Genomic DNA, 9,647 nt, shown 5'->3' on the forward strand with positions numbered 1-9,647 from the left:
AATTTACACCTGCCCACTCCTCCAGCACTGGTGCCTAAGCTCATTTCAGTTGTTAGTGCTATTTCATTATCAATTCTTTCATCTCTGCTCCAGGAAATTGGGTACCAATCAACTGAGTTGGATGAAAATGAACTGAGAACAATTAGTCATAAATCACTTCTGAACAACTGAATTCTCTAGAAAGCAGGAATTGCGACCAGGGGGCTTTGAAGGGCCCTGGGAGATGTGAAAACATGACTTTTCTTCAATAGCAAAGAATATCGAGTAATGTGAAATGGCACAGCCATTTTGGAAAAACAGTTTGACAGTTTGTACAACGGTTGAACACACACTTCCCTTACAACCCAGCAGTACCATGCCAAGGAATTTGCTCAAGTGAATTAAAAATGTACATCCAAGGCCAGCGCCGTGGCTCATTTGGTTAATCTTCCACCTGCAGCGCCCACACCCCAAGGTTCTAGTCCCGGTTGGGGCGCCGGATTCTGTCCCAGTGGCTCCTCTTCTAGTCCAGCTCTCTGCTGTGGCTCGGGAAGGCAGTGGAGGATGGCCCAGGTGCTTGGGCCCTGCACCCGCATGGGAGACCGGAAGGAAGTACCCGGCTCTTGGCTTCAGATCAGCGTAGCACTGGCCCTAGTGGCCATTAGGGGAGTGAACCAATGGAAGAAAGACCTTTCTCTCTGTCTCTCTCTCACTGTCTGTAACTCTCTCTCTCACTGTCTAACTCTGCCTGGCCCCCAAAAAAATATACATCCAACAAAACCTCCATGTAAATATTTACTCATAAACACCAAAAACATGGAAACAATCAGACATCCTACTACAGGTGACTGGATTTAAAAATGTGATATATGCAAAAGATATGGTACTACTCAGCAGCAAAAAGGAACGAACTGATGCTTGAGGCAACATGCATGAATCTTTTTTTTTTTGTGGCTGGGGGAACTCACTGTAATGGGGGGGCTTGGGAGGCACTGGGATATGGCAGTACTGTGCTACAGAGGGCGGGGGGCACTGTGATGGGAGGGAGAGTATAACACAGAGGACAGGGATTGGGCAGACCCCTCTGCTCAGTCAAGGAGGCAGCAACAGTGCAGCTGTCCACACAGGCACACGGGAGTCCCAGCTCTTCTCAGACTGTGTCTATGACATGCATGAATCTTAATTGCATTTTGGAAAGTAAAAGAAACAAGACCAAAAGAGCTAGACATTATATGTTTCAATTTACATTATATTCTGGAAGAGGGAAGCCTACAAAGATGGAATTGTAGATCCATAGTTGTCAGGGTTTGGGAGACAAAAGCTTAGTATAAAGAGTTTGCCCAAAGGAATTTTGGGGATGATTGGACTATTCTGTTTGGTACTGTGGTGATGGACACATAACTCTTAGCCTTTCTCAAAACCCATAGAACTGTACACCCCAAATGGTGAATTTTGATGTATATAATTTTTTTTGACAGGCAGAGTGGATAGTGAGAGAGAGAGACAGAGAGAAAGGTCTTCCTTTTTGCCGTTGGTTCACCCTCCAATGGCCGCCGCGGCCGGCGCATCTCGCCGATCCGAAGCCAGGAGCCAAGTGCTTCTCCTGGTCTCCCATGCGGGTGCAGGGCCCAAGGACTTGGGCCATCCTCCACTGCCTTCCCGGGCCATAGCAGAGAGTTGGCCTGGAAGAGGGGCAACCGGGATAGAATCCGGCACCCCAACCGGGACTAGAACCCGGTGTGCCGGCGCCGCAAGGCGGAGGAGATGTATATAAATTTAAAAATGAATTGATCATGATATGAGGAAGCCCAGTTTTGAATGCAGACTGTGGCAAATGAATCTAACAGCATTAAAAATAAATGATGTATCCACAGCGAATAAAACCTAAGTCACTTCAGAAAACAGTGGTTATGGTGTCGGTGCTGTGATATAACAAATAAACCAAGCAGCTGCTTGCAGCACCAGCATCCATATGGGCACCAGTTCAAGTTCGTGCTGCTCCACTTCTGATCCAGCTCCTTGTTAATATGCCTGGGAAAGCAGTGGAAGATGGCCCAAGTACTTAGGCACTGGCATCCACATAGGAGACCCGGAAGAAGTCCCTGGCTCCTGGCTCCTAATTGACGCAGCTCTGGCCACTGTGGCCATTTGGGAAGTGAACTAGCGGGTGGAAGATTTCTCTCTCTCTCTCTCTCTCTCTCTCTCTCTCTCTCTCTCCACCCCCATAACTCTGCCTTTCAAATAAATAAACCTTAAAAAAACAGTGTTTTGCTCATATATTGTAAACCTAAAGACAAAAACAAGTACACACACAAATTAACTCTACATGGTGAATTTGTTTCTTACAAAAGTGTAGGTTGGCAATTTCAAGACTACTTTGTATATATTTAGATGTAATGAACAAATCAATAACTATACTATAGGTGATGACAGCCAGGTTTCTCCCAGTCAAGAGACAGAAATTGCAAGTAAGTAGAAACAAAACACTAAAATGAAATCTGTTGAAAATTGCACTGTGGTTGTATAAGATGTTTTATTAGGGGAAACTGAGTACAGTGTGTCCTGAATTGAAACTTTCTCTTTTTTTCTATTATTCTCTTTGTACCACTTTTGAAACTTTTAGGTAAGTCCAATATTATTTCAAAATGGACTATTCAGAAAATATAACACATGGATTAGGCCTAGTGAACCACCAGAATACTTCTCAACTTATTCTTTGCAGCCTAGGATTGCACATCTTACCATTATGCTAAAGTTATGAATAAATTGTCCTACACTCCAGGACATGAGTTTTGGATTACCATTTTAAATGTTTCAGAAAATTCTGCCTTCTGAATATATCCACTGTTTGTTTACTAGGACCTTGGCCAAACTCTTCTACTTGATTCCTTTTTCCACTTTCCAACTTAGTTTAGTATCTTAATAGTACATTTATAATTTTCTGATTCCAAATTAAAAATACAATAAACTTTCAATAAATGATAGTGAGAGGAGTCGGCGCCATGGCATAGTGGATAAAGCCACTGCCTGTAGTGCTGGCATCACATATGGGCGCTGGTTGAAGTTCTGACTGCTCCTCTTCCAATCCAGCTCTCTACTATGGCCTGGAAAAGCAGTAGAAGATGGCCCAAGTCCTTGGGCACCTGCACCTGCACCTGTGTGGGAAGCCTGGAAGAAGCTCCTGGCTCCTGGCTTCAGAGCAGCACAGCTCCGGCCATTGCAGCCAACTGGGGAGTGAACCAGCAGGTGGAAGACCTCTCTCTCTCTCTCTCTCTCTCTCTCCTACCCCCCCCCCCGTAACTCTGACTTTCAAATAAATAAATAAATCTTTAAAATAAAATAAAATAAAATAAAAGATAGTGAGGAATCTATGAGCTACTTAATTTGTGCAATAGGGCAATATGTTGTTGCTAGTCATGGCAATATGGCCATTTTAGTGGAAATTTTGCTTTGAGGGAGTTGAAGGATTTATTCACTGCTGGCTTAATAGTAATTTTATAGCAAAGCTACAAGGTAAGTGCAGATATATATGTTTAGAGCAATTACCAATGTTATAAATTTTATAAATCATAATTATGAATCTATGGGTTTTGTCCCTCTAATCAACAGTCTACCATTGTGAAAGTGCTTGTTTTTGGAACAAAGCTTTGAGATTAACAGCAATAATGAAAAGGCTGCTAAGTAAGAGCATGAGAGTACTTCAGAAAGTTCATGGAAAATGATATTACGATAGGTTAATTTTGATGCAAGCATTTTTAAAGCCATGCATAGATTTTTTATAATCCACATTTTCATGAGTTTTTAGAAGACCCCTTCATATGCATGGGTCTCAAAATTTTATTGCACCAAAATAAACTTTTATCTTTTAATCCATTTTTTCATAAATTTTTTGAAATACCCTCATATCTTAAAAACAAAAGTGTAGAAACTGTAAGAGTAAAATTTACTAATTAAAAATAGAAGTATGACTTCTATATATGGAGATTCCACAGTAAAAATTTATCTATGATAAAATTCCACTAATTAGAGGACATGATCTATATTAGCAGATCTTTAAGCTTTGTGCTTTTTATACAAGCACAGTTGTGAAATGTATTTAATGCAGAAACTCATGTAATAACTTTTTAGAGACTATCTTTTCCCATTTTATTCTCATTAAAACTGAGTAATGCAAAGTTTCTTTGGACTACAACTACTGTGCCATAGCAGAATAGACTGCATGAATATGAAAAGATAAAGTGCTATTCCTCCCAGGACTGATATCTAGCACTTTAGAAGAGTAAAATTAAATGAGAGAAAATGATACTATTCCCAAGCACTTGAACTTGTGATGAGATGTTCATTTTTCATTGCTCTCAAATTATCCTCTCAATAAATTCACAGAAGGTGAAGAAAGCTGGAATTCACTTCTGTGATCTTATACCATTGCAAATATAACATTATCTTCATCTGAAAAGCTGTAACCACTTTGTAGGTTCACTGTTTTTCTTCTGTTTATCTCTATCCAAAAACCCAAATTTACCTACCAGCAGAATCAGATATAGTTTGCACTGAAGATGTTTTGGAGTTATAAGAAGAGTCAGACTCTATCTTGATCACTTCAACATCTTCTTGTGATCCATACTGCTGGACCGCTACCATACCAGTTTCATCCTATGAATTTCCAAAAGATAAAGGAGATGATATTTCATTTTGGAGGTAGAGAGATAAATGACAGAAACAGAGGCAGAACACAATGTATCACATTTCACATCCACATTTCTAACATTGCTTCAATCATCTGAAAATTTAACACAAAATCACCCCATATGTCCTTGAAAAATGTTGCTGGAAGAAAACAGCAAGCAGAGATTATGGGCATCACAAGGTAAACATTGCCAAACCAAAGGAGAGAGACACCATATGTATGTATGCTAAAAGCAGAAAAATTTTAAAATGTCCCTATCAAAGTCCTGACAAACACATTATGCCTTTCAATGGAGTTAGTAGGAGTAGTAGCCAAGGATGGCCAGTCACCTCACCTTCCATCCCTCATTACTAGCCTCAAATCACTGGTTCAAAGAAAAGCAGGACAGCAGTGGGAGAACTGCACCACTGCACACTGATGGGGCCATCTTCTCAGAATACCTACACATGCAGCTTAGGCTAGATCAAGAAAAGGTCAACTGGATGTTGTTTAAGTACTACTTCATATTTTTTAAATTTTGTATTAATGTGTCACAGCACGATAATTTGGTACATGTATTCAGTGATCATCAGGTTAGTCAGCATTTCCATCTCAAACATGTTTTTAATGAATAACACAAATTGTACATATTTATGAAGTACAGGTTGATACTTCAATATGTGTATTCAATGTGTACTGATCAAACCAGAGCAATTAACATTTCCCTCTACTTGTCTTAGTTTATGTTTGGAGTCTTCAAACTCCTCTCTAGAGGGAGGTAGGATAACAGGTACCAAAACATAATGAGATGAGATGGAAGGAGTACATTCTAAGGTTCTACAGCACAGGTGAGTAACTACAGCTCACAATAACCTGTTAAATATATTTACTCTGTATTTTAGATGAATTGACATTGAAAATAATATTAGAAAAATCACTAGTAGTTGAGAGATAAAATGTTCTTGAGAAATCCAAGTGCAACAGTCTCATTTGCTAGTGTCAGACAAGACAAGGTCATACAGCATGTTAGGGGCATGGCAAGAGAGACTCCATTTTTGTCAAACCTAGTGCTCTTATTCCTAAGCCTGGTTACTTCTTTTTAAGCCATGTGCTACTTTAAACTGTATGCAGATGCTCCTTCACTTATAATGGCATAACCTCTTGATAAATTCATCACAAGTTGAAAATAGCATATGTGGAAATTGCACTGAATCCACCTAGCCTATCAAACATCCCAGCATAGGGTGTGGGTTGTTCCACTTGATTGGGAGATGCAGTTCACTGTCACTGGCCAAACACTACAAGAGAATATTAGAGTGTTAGCTGGGAAAAGATCAAAGTTCAAAAAATCACAATACCAATTCTATCAAATGTGTACTGCTTTTACAGTATCATGTGTGAGAAAATCATAATCTAAGCCATTGTATATCAGGGCAATTTGTATATTATATGCCTGTTGGGTTATCTAGTTCCATTCCTTAACAACTGGATCCCTTTTTAATGGTCTGTGGATCACTGCTCATATGACATTTAAGCACATGGTTAAGCAGTGAAATATTTCACACATCTGTCAAAATACTTTGGGTTTTTTTTTTTATTGGTTTGTTTGTACTAGCTAAAGCACAGACATCTATGTTGATTTTTCTACAAGGAATCTGTGTCTTGGATTACATCCTAGCATTTCAACTTCTTGAAACTCTGTAGCCTTGAAACAACTGCTTTGTTTTGTACTCCTTTAAAAAAGTGATATGTTGCTAGAGATGTGACAATATTTTTTATATTTAGAATAAAATTATGACAGGGTGGTATTCACTGAGATAGGATATGGTCTCTCTTTTCTTTCTTTTGTTATTTTTTTAAAAAAGATATTTATTTGAAAGACAGAGTTACATAGAGAGATAGAGCTTGAGAGAGAGAGAGAGAGAGAGGTCTTCCATCTGCTGGTTCACTCTCCAAATGGCCTCAACAACCAGAGCTGAGCTGATCCGAAGCCAGGAGCCAGAAACTTCTTCTGGGTCTCCCACATGGGCCATAGCAGAGAGCTGGAACAGAAGTGGAGCAGCCAAGACTTGAATTGGCACCCATATGGGATGCTGGTGCTGCAGGCTGGGGCTTTAACCCATTGCACCACAGTGCCAGCCCCTTTTTTGTTCTTTATCATAATAATCTATTGATTTAATGCATAACTCCTTGCTTCCTGAACAATATTCAATAATAATGTGTATGCCAGGATGTTTATTAAGATGGTTATTGTGCACTCATGTTTTAGTCTATGAATACAAATACAATGATTTTAAATTAACTTAAACTATATTATCATATACAGTAATGGTAATTTGCTGGAGAAAACAAAGTCAAAAAACAATTTTGCATACCTGTTTAAAATGCAATTAATACTAAGGCCTGGGGACCAGCGCTCTGACAAGCAGGTTAAGCCGTTGCCTGCAGCGCCAGCATCCCATATGGGTGCCAGTTTGAGTCCCTGCTGCTCCACTTCGGATCCAGCTCCCAACTAGTGCTTCTGGAAAAGTAGTGGAAGATGGCCCCAAGTCCTTGGACCCTTGCACCCATGTGGGAGACCTTGAAGAAGCTCCTGGCTCCTGGCTTTGGCCTGGCCCAGTTCCAGCCGTTGTGGCCATTTAGGGAGTGAACCAGCAGATGGAAGATTTCTCTCTCTCTCTCTCTCTCTCTCTCTCTCTCTCTCTCTCTCTCTCCTCTCTGTATCTCTGTCTTTCAAATAAATAAATATTTTTTTAAAAAAGAAAAATGCTAAGGCATGGGTCAAGGGAGGTACGGCTTTTGAGGCTGGACACTGAATGGGCTTCAAATGTAGACTCAAGTAACTAGAAATGAATAAGTGAGGGTAGAGAGGGCATTCAAGAATTATGTACCCAAATCTTTGCATTTCCCATGTGTTAGCTTAATATCATGAGTGCTCACAACCTATTTTTAAGAGATCCTTCAATTTTATATTTTAGGAGGGAAAAGAGCCATACGGCTTCCAGTCAGGCCAGCACATTGAATAGACATAGGGAAATGAGAGATAAACTAGAGTATAATTCTTAAAATACAATGTTGATCACTACCTCCTGCTGGAAATAGTTTCTTTCCTTTGCTTAACTCCTACCTCACAGTCATTGCTGCTCAGTCTCCCTTGCTGGGTCCTCCTCTTCTATCTCTTTATCTTTGGGTGTACTCCCAGTTTCAGTCTCTGGCCCTTGTTGCTATCTACCTAGGTGATCTCATCTAGACTCAACAGCTTTAAGAGCATCCAAGTTAGGGCTGGCATTGTGGTGCAGCAAGTTAAGTCTCCACCTACAGTGCTGACATCCCATATTAGTGCCAGCTGGAGTCCTGGCTGCTCCACTTCCCACTCAGCTCCCTGCTAATGTGCCTGAGAGTGCAGTGGAGGACAACCCAAGTGTTTGAGCCCCTGCACCCACAAGGGAGATCTGGAAGAGTCTCCTGGCTCTTGACTTTGGCCAGCCTGGCCCCAGCTGTTGCAGCCATTTGGGAAGCAAACCAGCAGATAGATCTCTATCTCTCTCCCTCTCCCTCTCCCTCTCCCTCTCCCTTTCCCACTCCCACTCCCTTTCTCCCCCCTCCCCCCGTAACTCTGCCTTTCAAATAAATAAAACATTTTTAACAGTTACAAGAAGAGGTCACTAGGTCCATTGAGACCTCAGCTGATGCCAGTTGAGGTCTCCAAAGCCTCATCACCTCACTAACAGGCATGGTACTATGGAACAGATGTTATGGAACACAAAGTGTTGTTATTATGTTAACCAATCAATCAGGTCAGGCAAAACCACACCCATCAAACAGTTTTCTCTAGGGTTCAGAGACACCCCCCCCCCATCATTTCCTCTCCCCTATGAAATCCTCTCGTTGCTTGGTTAATTCCACTCCTGTGAACACTGGCTGCTATTCTCACTCTGTCTCTTCTACTACTGTGTCTGTTTAAGTGTTTACAAGAGGTGATAATGGAATGAACCAAAGACTTCATCAACCAGGCAGTCAACCAAATGCTACTACAGGGATATACTTGGCTCCCCACCCAGGAAATCACAGTTTGAGACATCACACCATGCCAGTGAAGAGTAACTCATCACCCCATATCAGCAGGAAGTAGCTCTAAAAGGCAGATCAGCGTCCCTCTACCTCTCTTGGACTTTTGGGGCCAATGCAATCCCATACAACACCTGCTTTATAAAAAACATATGGCAGGGGCCCATCGGGGTCTCCCGCATTGGTGCAGGGTCCCAAGTACTTGGGTCATCTTCCACTTCCTTCCCAGGCACATTAGCAGGGAGCTGGGGAACCACAGCAGCCAAAACCGCTCTCCCAGACTGAATCAGGGTTTACCTTCTTTGACCACTTACTTTAGACACTTATACACATACTTGTTGAATAAATAAACAATTAAGTGCCCATCACATGTTTAATATAATTGAGGCACATGGATTTGGATGGGAAAGAAATCTGAAAAACATGTAAGCTCCAAATCTGCCAAACATGCCTGTTTAGTGCACAGTTGAGAAGTCAGCAATTTCTAGGGATGGATGGCAGAACAGCAAGTAGCTGATAACATAAGTTACCTAAACTCATCATTAAGAGCAAGTACTTGGACAGCCAATAGGAAGGATTTGGTTTAGATTGGTTATCAACACTACTACATTAGCCATTGCTGCCCATATAGTGATGTGGTGGTTTTGTGGAAGGAACTTCAGTGAAGTTATTGTGCGACTGAGCTGGAGAACCTCTGTTTAGCCTTGGTGAGTTACTTGCTGTTGCCGAGCTCACGTGATCTCTTATCTCTTGGTCTTAGCACAGGCTGCTCCCTCAGCCTGGATGTCCTTCTCCACCTACTTTTCTTGGCCACCTGTGCACTTCCTCATCAGAGGCTGTCATAGAGTTCTGATATTCTTTTCTTTTTGTCCTTGCCATTTTAATTTCTTCTCCATGTGTTTAATTTTGGAGAGTTTCTATTTCTTTGTCTTTA

This window comes from Lepus europaeus, chromosome X, assembly GCF_033115175.1.
Source record: "Lepus europaeus isolate LE1 chromosome X, mLepTim1.pri, whole genome shotgun sequence".
NCBI lineage: Eukaryota > Metazoa > Chordata > Mammalia > Lagomorpha > Leporidae > Lepus > Lepus europaeus.